The sequence below is a fragment of the Parasteatoda tepidariorum genome, chromosome 2 (assembly GCF_982258835.1).
Source record: "Parasteatoda tepidariorum strain Cologne lab strain chromosome 2, Ptep-v5.0, whole genome shotgun sequence".
NCBI classification, from domain to species: Eukaryota; Metazoa; Arthropoda; class Arachnida; order Araneae; family Theridiidae; genus Parasteatoda; species Parasteatoda tepidariorum.
Genome location: NC_141756.1, coordinates 29,088,427 through 29,097,129, shown reverse-complemented (window position 1 = coordinate 29,097,129; position 8,703 = coordinate 29,088,427). Strand labels below are relative to the sequence as shown.

At 27.8% G+C, this 8,703-nt stretch overlaps 1 long non-coding RNA gene across 1 annotated transcript; it reads right to left on the bottom strand.

Moving 5' to 3' along the window:
• Positions 1-467: 467 nt before the first annotated feature.
• Positions 468-8,419, bottom strand: LOC107447789 (uncharacterized). The gene is made up of 4 exons (XR_006226685.3): positions 8,150-8,419; positions 3,370-3,471; positions 1,329-1,422; positions 468-719 (listed from the first exon to the last, which is right to left on the bottom strand). It is a non-coding gene; the product is annotated as an uncharacterized LOC107447789 (long non-coding RNA).
• Between the last annotated feature and the right edge of the window lie 284 nt (positions 8,420-8,703).

Here is an 8,703-nt window from a genome sequence, read left to right as displayed (position 1 = left end):
CTATATATTTCATCAGCATGTAGGTACTTTTGGGGCTGATAATAGAAATTAAACCTGTTGTAATTCTACAAAAAAAAAACTAAAGGAGAAGTGAAAAGTGATTATTTGTTACATCTTGCAAGTTATTATATCTGTTAATCAAACTGGTTTTATTTAATATGTTTATCTCATCTTCCAAACTAGTGATTCCAAAGAATAGTATATCATTTTTGTTTCTTCCAGCGATTTTGCTTCATTCAATTGTTTTTTCATTTTTTCCTGAGAGTTTAGGATACTTTTTGAAAACAGAGCATTTTTTCTCTTTCCAATACCATTATTTTCCACTTTCATATTTTGCTTAAAAATTCTGAAACTTTAAACCATCGATTTTATTTCTGTGAACTACAATACAGCATCTAGTATTATAATAAAATATTTCAAATTTGTGTAATAAAGAGTAGCATAATATAATAAATAAAATTGCAACATTTCAACTAAGTGTATTTTATTGCTTTAAATGCATTTTATTACCTTGTACGTAATGAAAGAAGAAAAAAACATTTTTTACGAGAGCTGAAAAAATTACGAATTTCGAAAGAAGACCACATAAAAATTCAATAAATGCTCATTGTGTAATAAATATTCAATATCTTTGATGATTTTTAATTGTCCAGTAATCTTTTCAATGCAAACAATGTAATCTCTTCCATCAAAGCAATCTCTTCGTTTACTATTGCCTGCTAAAAAATAGAAAATGGAATTTGAAACATATTTGCAATATGATATATACTTTATAAAATACATATAATACTATTTTATACATCATTTATTTCTTTGTCTATTTATATGTTCTACCAAATTAAACAAAAAAGTATGTGGACATATTGAGAACTAAATTCGAATTAAAACCCTATAAATAATAGTTTTGATATGAACAAGTTTAAAATTTATTTCCACAAGTTAAACCTTCAATGACTTAGGACAAATGAGTTTCAGGAACATGATTCATTATGGCTCTAAAAATAATCCACTTTAACACGTTGAATACCGTGGGGGTCACCGGTTACCGGCGCTGAGTTTGATCGTAGCGCCACAGGGGTCACAGGTGACCGACAAAGGCAAGATTATTAGAAACACATAATTCGAGTAAATTTTTAATACTTTTAATTTTTTTATATTATTATCGTTACTAAAATTGTTTGAAGAAATTAATGCAATACATATTGAGAAAATCATTTTGGCCAGACGAACAGGATAAAAAAAAAATAAAAAATTAAATAAATAAAAAAAAAAAATTAAATGCTGTTATGAAGTTTATAATCTAGTACTACAGTTAAACTTATGAATACCTTTTGAAAACGAAGAATCCAAATCCTACAAGGGTGATAATGAAAAGTACAATTAGGATGATGCCGCCTGTTCTCCATCCAGCAGAAACAACAACTGGAAACAAAAAAGAAATTTTTAGTGAAATTACTCGTCATAAGATGATTTGAATTTTGAATATATATATATATATATATATATATATATATTGATATATATATATATATATATATATATATATATATATATATATATATATATATATATATATATATATATATATATATATATATATATATATATATATATATATATATATATATATATATATATATATATATATAGAATATATATATATATATATATATATATATATATATATATATATATATATATATATATATATATATATATATATATATATATATATATATATATATATTCTCTTACAATGCTCTTCATTTTTATAGTCCCTTAACGAACTAAATTACAGAGGCTTTGTGTTAAAGTTTCATGCATAATAATTTACACAGAACAATAAAACTATCAGAGTGCTGGGCCTATTTCAGGTTAATATTTTTTTTTCTAGCAGCAGGTACTGACTCTCGTTCTTTAGTCTCGGAAGATGCCGAAAGTGTTACTCATTTAACGTTACCCGGTTGGAACCTTTGTACCTAAGTCAAAGTCATACTTAAATCATATTCTTTGCCTAAGTCACGGAGGTAAGCAGCGTTTTCCACGCCACACTGCCATACATACCCATTCCTGGAGTGGGTCGCATTTACAAATTATACAATACAAAAAAAAAAAAACTCACGCAGAAACATCCATGACCTCAGTTGGGTTTGTACCCGCAATCATTGACTTAGCAATAAGGCAAGCTGACTGCTTGGTCACCTGGCTGACTACTTCAGACTATAAATAAATATACAGAAATTCGAAATATACGGATTAAAGGGGCCATTCTAATATTACGTAAGCACCTTATGGTGGAAGAGATTTGGTGATTTTCTTATTTTTGCTCGCAAGGGGGGGGAGTGTTATAAGCAATGTTTACGCATGGCATTAAAATGCCTTTATTTTCAAAATTTCCTCAATAAACAAAATAAAAAAAAGTAACGAAAAAGTTAGACATTAAAAAATTTCAAATCTGAAATAAATGTTAAGGAATAATGAAAGGAAAAATTTGAGAAAAATAATAAAATAAATAAATTCATCAAGGAGTTTTATAGGTCAGGAGATATGAACACAAAAAATTCATTAAGAATATTCCACTCAAAACGAAATTAAAATTTAAAATTGGTTTTACTCGAAGTTATATATTTTTATTTGAATTTAATCCAAAAACTACTACTGCAAATGTCAAAAATCAATGGTGTGGAAGCAACTGCCTAAGGTAATGGGAAAATGCTTGTGATTTGCTTACTTTTACTGACAAAGGGGGAAGGGTAGTCCAAAAATATCCTTTCCTTAATATACTTTCCTTGAACAGACCGTTATATATATAATATATACGGAAATGCTAAATATATGGATTATAGACATAATATCCTTTTTTTAAAAAATATGTATATTTTCCGAATTAAATTCTGAAAATATTTTTTTAAAATAAAATATTCTTTGCATGGTTTTTACTGTCTAAATGTCAGCTTTGTCTGACGCCATTTCTTTTCTCCTGCAGATAAAGTTGCCTTTGCAAAAACTATTTCTGAAAAAAAAAATTGCAATCGATAGCTTATCATACAAAAATATGAAATTTATAGAAATCTCAATTTTGAATTTTTTGTAGCTTACATTGATTTTTGAATTGCTCGGTAGTGTATTAAGAGAGCGTATATTTGGAAGAGAAAAAATTAATTGGAGTGTGTAAAACCAATTGTATTTTACATCGTTTTACAGAGTTATTTAGAAAGTCGAGGTTTACAAGTTGAGTCGAGGCTAGTGAGTAATTTTAAATAACTCACTAACTATTGACGAGTGAAATAGAATTTAAGATATATCACAACATATTCAAGCATTTGTCAAAATATTTAGAATAGACTATATTGCAAAAACTCCTCTTACCTTCGCATGTGTCTCCCTTTTGAGCTCTACCATCTTCGCAAAGACAAACTTTTTTTTCATTTACCTTGACACATGCTAAGGAGCCAGTTCCACAATCACAATCTGAAAGAAAAATAGATGAAACAAAAATTCAATGTATGTTAATTCATTTCTGAACTAATTTCGTATATAATTAAGGTTAAATATCGCGATCTCCTTTCGCCCGGGGAATAAGAACCCCGGTTTATCAAAAGGACAACTCAGCTTAGTGCCTTAACCACTGTGCCCTTTTGGCTTGACATACGCCTATAGTGATTCATTTTTTGGAGCAATCGGAGGCTTAACTTACACTTTAATTTCCAATGCATTTGCTAACGGTGAATATAATAAAACCAAATGCAAGTTGATAAGTTGATTTTCATAAATTATGAGACTTGCTGTTGTTATTGTTGTTCATTAACGTCGCACTGGAGCTGCACTATGGGCTATTGGCGACGGTCTGGGAAACATCCCTGAGGATGATCCGAAGACATACCATCACAATTTTGATCCTCTGCAGAGGGGATGGCACCCCCGCTTCGGTAGCCCGACGACCTGCACGCGAAGTCGAGTACTTTACGGTAGAACAGTTTAACGAGGACCAATACCGCACACCCTCGGTCCCTACGCAGGCTGATCCATGTGGTCACCCACCCGCACACTGACCGTAGCCAGAGATGCTTGACTTCGGTGATCTGCTGGGAACCGTGTCTTAACGATCAGTTCACTGCGGGACTATGAGACTTGCATGTAGAAAAAAATATAGTTTTGGATTTATAAAATTAGTACAAAAAACACTTATTTCAAAACTTTTAGACCAATCTTCTTAATATGAATTTCACTGGAATTGGCGTACAAATATGTGTTCAAGAATCTAAGAATCAGACGCGTGAAGATATAAAGTCAAAACTTTGTTTCTTAACTTTTGTAAAACATAGGACGTAATAGTTTTTTTATTCTATATAGCAATAGTAATGAGTAAATGGGTCTAAGAAGAAAACTGTATTTTTTATGCATAATTACTTAAACTTTCGAACCATTAATTTTACTGACTTACGTTTGATTTCATTTGATTTTGCGTGAAGAATACACTACTTTACAATAATTGAAGAGACATTTTCAATTTTCAACATTTTTCTAAATTTCTCAAGAAATACTTAGAGAATTTTTTCGTAACTTCAGAGGTGTTTAGTTTAAGAAAAACTTGTTTTGAATTAGGACGTACCAAATGACGAAGTTGATTTGGTTTATTATAAGAGTAATCAAGGACTCAAAGTTTGGTTTATCATAAGCAAATCTCATAATTACATTATGAATAAAATAATGAAATGGATGTACAGAATGACTTTAGAGTATAAGGAAAACACAGGATATTTTTTCAATTAAGAGAAAATTCCAGAAAGGAAATTCCGATCGTGAAGTTTGGTTTTCTGTGCGAAAGCAATTAATAAAATAAATAAATAAATATTAAAATTGTTCTAAATCTTATGTATAACGCCCTCTATTCAGCTGCACTGCCTGATCCAGAACATAATTTCAAATCATAAAATCTGATTTCATGTAAGAAAATCTTAGGGTCTTCTGTGTTCGAAAGTACACGCTATCTTTGACAGTAATGAAAAAGGTTCTTTTATTAAATTAATTTTTTATTTATTAATTTTTTATTTTATTAATTATTTTTTAAATTAAGGTATTTACCCGCTAACTCAATGGTAATGTTCTACCTAAAGGCTGTTTTTCGAAGGCTCCGTCGTAGTACGGAACAATAAATTTTTTGCAAATAATATGCTATTTTTATTAGTGCTGTGAGTTTGCAACTGTTACTCATGACTGTTAGGTCAAGTTTAGCGCCAGCGCTGTCTGCACTTATTTTGAAAATGGCACAAAATGTCAATACGGAGAAAAGACACAGTTTTGTGAAAATGAAAAGCATTTGTGGTCTAATTCTTTTATATTTAAAAACTTACTCCAATGCTGCATTACTTTGGCTCATAACAATTTGCAAAAACTGTGAATGCGGCAGTGATTTTGATGATTTTCATCTAGGTTGAAAAATGTCGCCAAATTGTCGATATTTAAAAAAGTTTATTTACATATTTAAGTTATTTGCCTGTTCTAAAGTCATGATAATTCTTCATGGCAAGATTCTATATTTAATTTAAAATCATCGCATTTTTTTTCAATTTTAAGGAGCTTAAACTATGGCTTTTTTATTTTCTTCGGTGACAGAGTTTCGAAAAACTAAATTAAAGAGATATGTAGAATATATGGAGCTAAAGAACATGTGCATAAGTATTTGAACATTTAACGAAAATACCCAACCGAATTAAGCAATATATCTGATCATACATTTAAGGATGAATGCCCTATTACTTTTTCATTTATAAAGGTACCATTTGCTTCCTTCTATTATGGAGCCTGTTTTTTTTGTAAAAAGAATTTCCCGGTAGACATAAGACCGGGTAGTATAAAATTACGAAAAAAAATTAATTTAAAATCATGCAGGCCACTTTAGAGCTTTTTTGACTTTTTCTAATTAACATAAAGCAAAAGTTCACTGGGCAGCCAATTTTGCAGGCTACTTGAGAAAATTTGTTCTAGTGAAGGCTAAGTTAAGGTTTTGAAGTGCGATTCTTTGTTTTGTAAATTTGATTTAGAGTTATTTCCCCACCGCTACATGCAAATGATTTCAAATTTCAAATGAAACTCCATTTTAAACCAGTCCTTTCGTGGCGAGGCTTTTAAAATTTTAACAAAATTAGCAAAAATTCTGGAAATTTCAATTTTTTACCCTTTGACGAAGAATAATTAACGGTTAGGAAATAGGCTATGAAACACCGGTGTCTCTTTCTGAGTTTAAGGCAAAATCTTCCTAACACTGTTCACTTCCAAATAGCAATTTTTGAAATTTGCAGCCATTTATTTCCTTAATTTACAAAATCAATAATTGGTAACTTTTTGAATATGAATGAATTTTTGAATATGAATTCAAAACTACTTTTTTTGGATTTTATATTTTAGTTCCAATATAAATCCGATAATGTAACAAAAGTACCTGTTAGATTAGTAACTATAAGAAATCAATTATTCATAAATTTTTGAATACGAATAAAAGAAAAATTTAAAACAATTTTTTTTGGATTTTAGATTTTAGTACCAATATAATTCCTATAAAGTAACAGATTTTTTCAGTGTTTGATTAGTAACTGTAAGAAATAAATTATTGTTAAATGTTTGAATATGAATGAAAAAACAACAACTCAAAACTACATTTTTTGGATAATATTTTAGTGCGAATATAACTGATATTCAAGCAGAATTTTTTTAAGTAAATATAGGACAGTATTTGATCATAAAAAAAAGTCAAAATCTATTTTTGCTTGTAATTAGAGAGTCATATATATATATATATATATATATATATATATATATATATATATATATATATATATATATATATATATATATATATATATATATATATATATATATATATATATATATATATATATATATATATATATATATATATAGCATAGTAAATAAACACAAAAAGGACAAAAAGAAAAAAAACTCAAAGAAAAACAATAAGTTTTATTATCATAAGTGCGCATAAACTGCAAGTAAATAGAGCTCATAAAATAAGTTCAAAATGTAGAGAAAATATATAAATAATAAAATTACAGAACAATGAGAAAAGGGGGGAAAATAATAATAAAAATAAAAACAATAAGAAACCGGAAAAAAATATCCGATTTAATTATAATCCGATTAATAATAATCCGAATTTATAAAAATCCGGAAAATAAAAGATGCAATCTTTTCATCAGCTCACACGATTATATCCGCAAAAAGGAGTGCTTTTTTTATACTGTATCAATATAGCCAAAGTAAAATATGTCAATACAATAGTGTGAGGAGCGCTCAACAAAATTTTTACAAAAAAATTATAACAAATAAAATAGAACACATTAAGTAAAAATATCACGTAAGAATAGAAAATGAAATATAAAGAACAAACAGAATAAAACATGAAACGAAATCTATAAAGCGAGTATCGAATTCAAATGAACTTACATGAACAGGAAATATTACAAGAATGATTTAAAGGTTTTATAGTTATTGAGAATGAAAAGCTGTTTCGTCTAAAAGTTTCAGAAATAGCGGTGGCGTCAATGGTAGTAATTTTTTACATGGAAAATAATAACGATTAATGAAAAAAGAAGGAAAATTATTAAAATAAAATATTCAAAAAAAAAGAAAGAAATTAAAAAAATATATACTAAAAAGCAAAAAAGATGAAAAGAAGATAATATCTCAGAGATTATATTTTTTCATTTTTTTGTTTTCCGGCTTCTTAATATATATACTTTTATTTTTTTAAATATTTTATTTTAATAATTTTTCTTCTTCTCTTTTCGTTAATCTTTATTATTTTCCATGATTCCTCTATATTTTTAACTTATTTTATGAGATCTACATACTTGCAGCTTATGTGCAGTAAGTAATACCTTTTAATTTTCTTAATTTAATCAGTTTTTCTCTTTTTCCTTATCTATCTATCTATCTATCTATCTATCTATCTATCTATCTATCTATATATATATATATATATATATATATATATATATATATATATATATATATATATATATATATATATATATATATATATATATATATATATATATAATTTTTGTTTTCAAAAAGCGTAGTAGTTAGCAGCCCTAAAGGCAAGAACAGAAATGATTTCTTTACTTACCGGAAAATATAGTGGGGCTGACTGGATCTAAATTCTGAAATCCCTCAGTGACGGCATTCACAGGAATTTCAGAAACATCAGAATTGATTCCAGATCTTGCAGAAACTAGTAAAAAGAGATTTACACCCAAAAGAAAAACGACGAGAAGACTGCAGGATGTCATGCTTCAATTTTCAAGAGCAACTCTTCAATGATAAATTTTAAGGGAATCTGTAGATATAGTTTTTGCAAGAGAACTCAGTTTATCAATTTTTTATTGCGGGAAAAATAAAATCATTGAATTCGCAGAAAAAAATAAAATAATTGATAAAGCGGTTTCCTTATCATCGCTATTGGTTCATTATTTAGCACAGGTGCAACAAATAGTTTCATATGATAAGAAACACACTGAAAATATTATTTCTTGTGGATTTAGAATCGCATTTAACCTTGGCATTAGTAATATTAATAAACAGGTTAATTGCTAATTTTATTATTTTTTTTCGTTGATGTTACATAGAAATTTTATTAATTCTTTATCGTTTTAATATTTAACTATACTCTCAAGCACAATT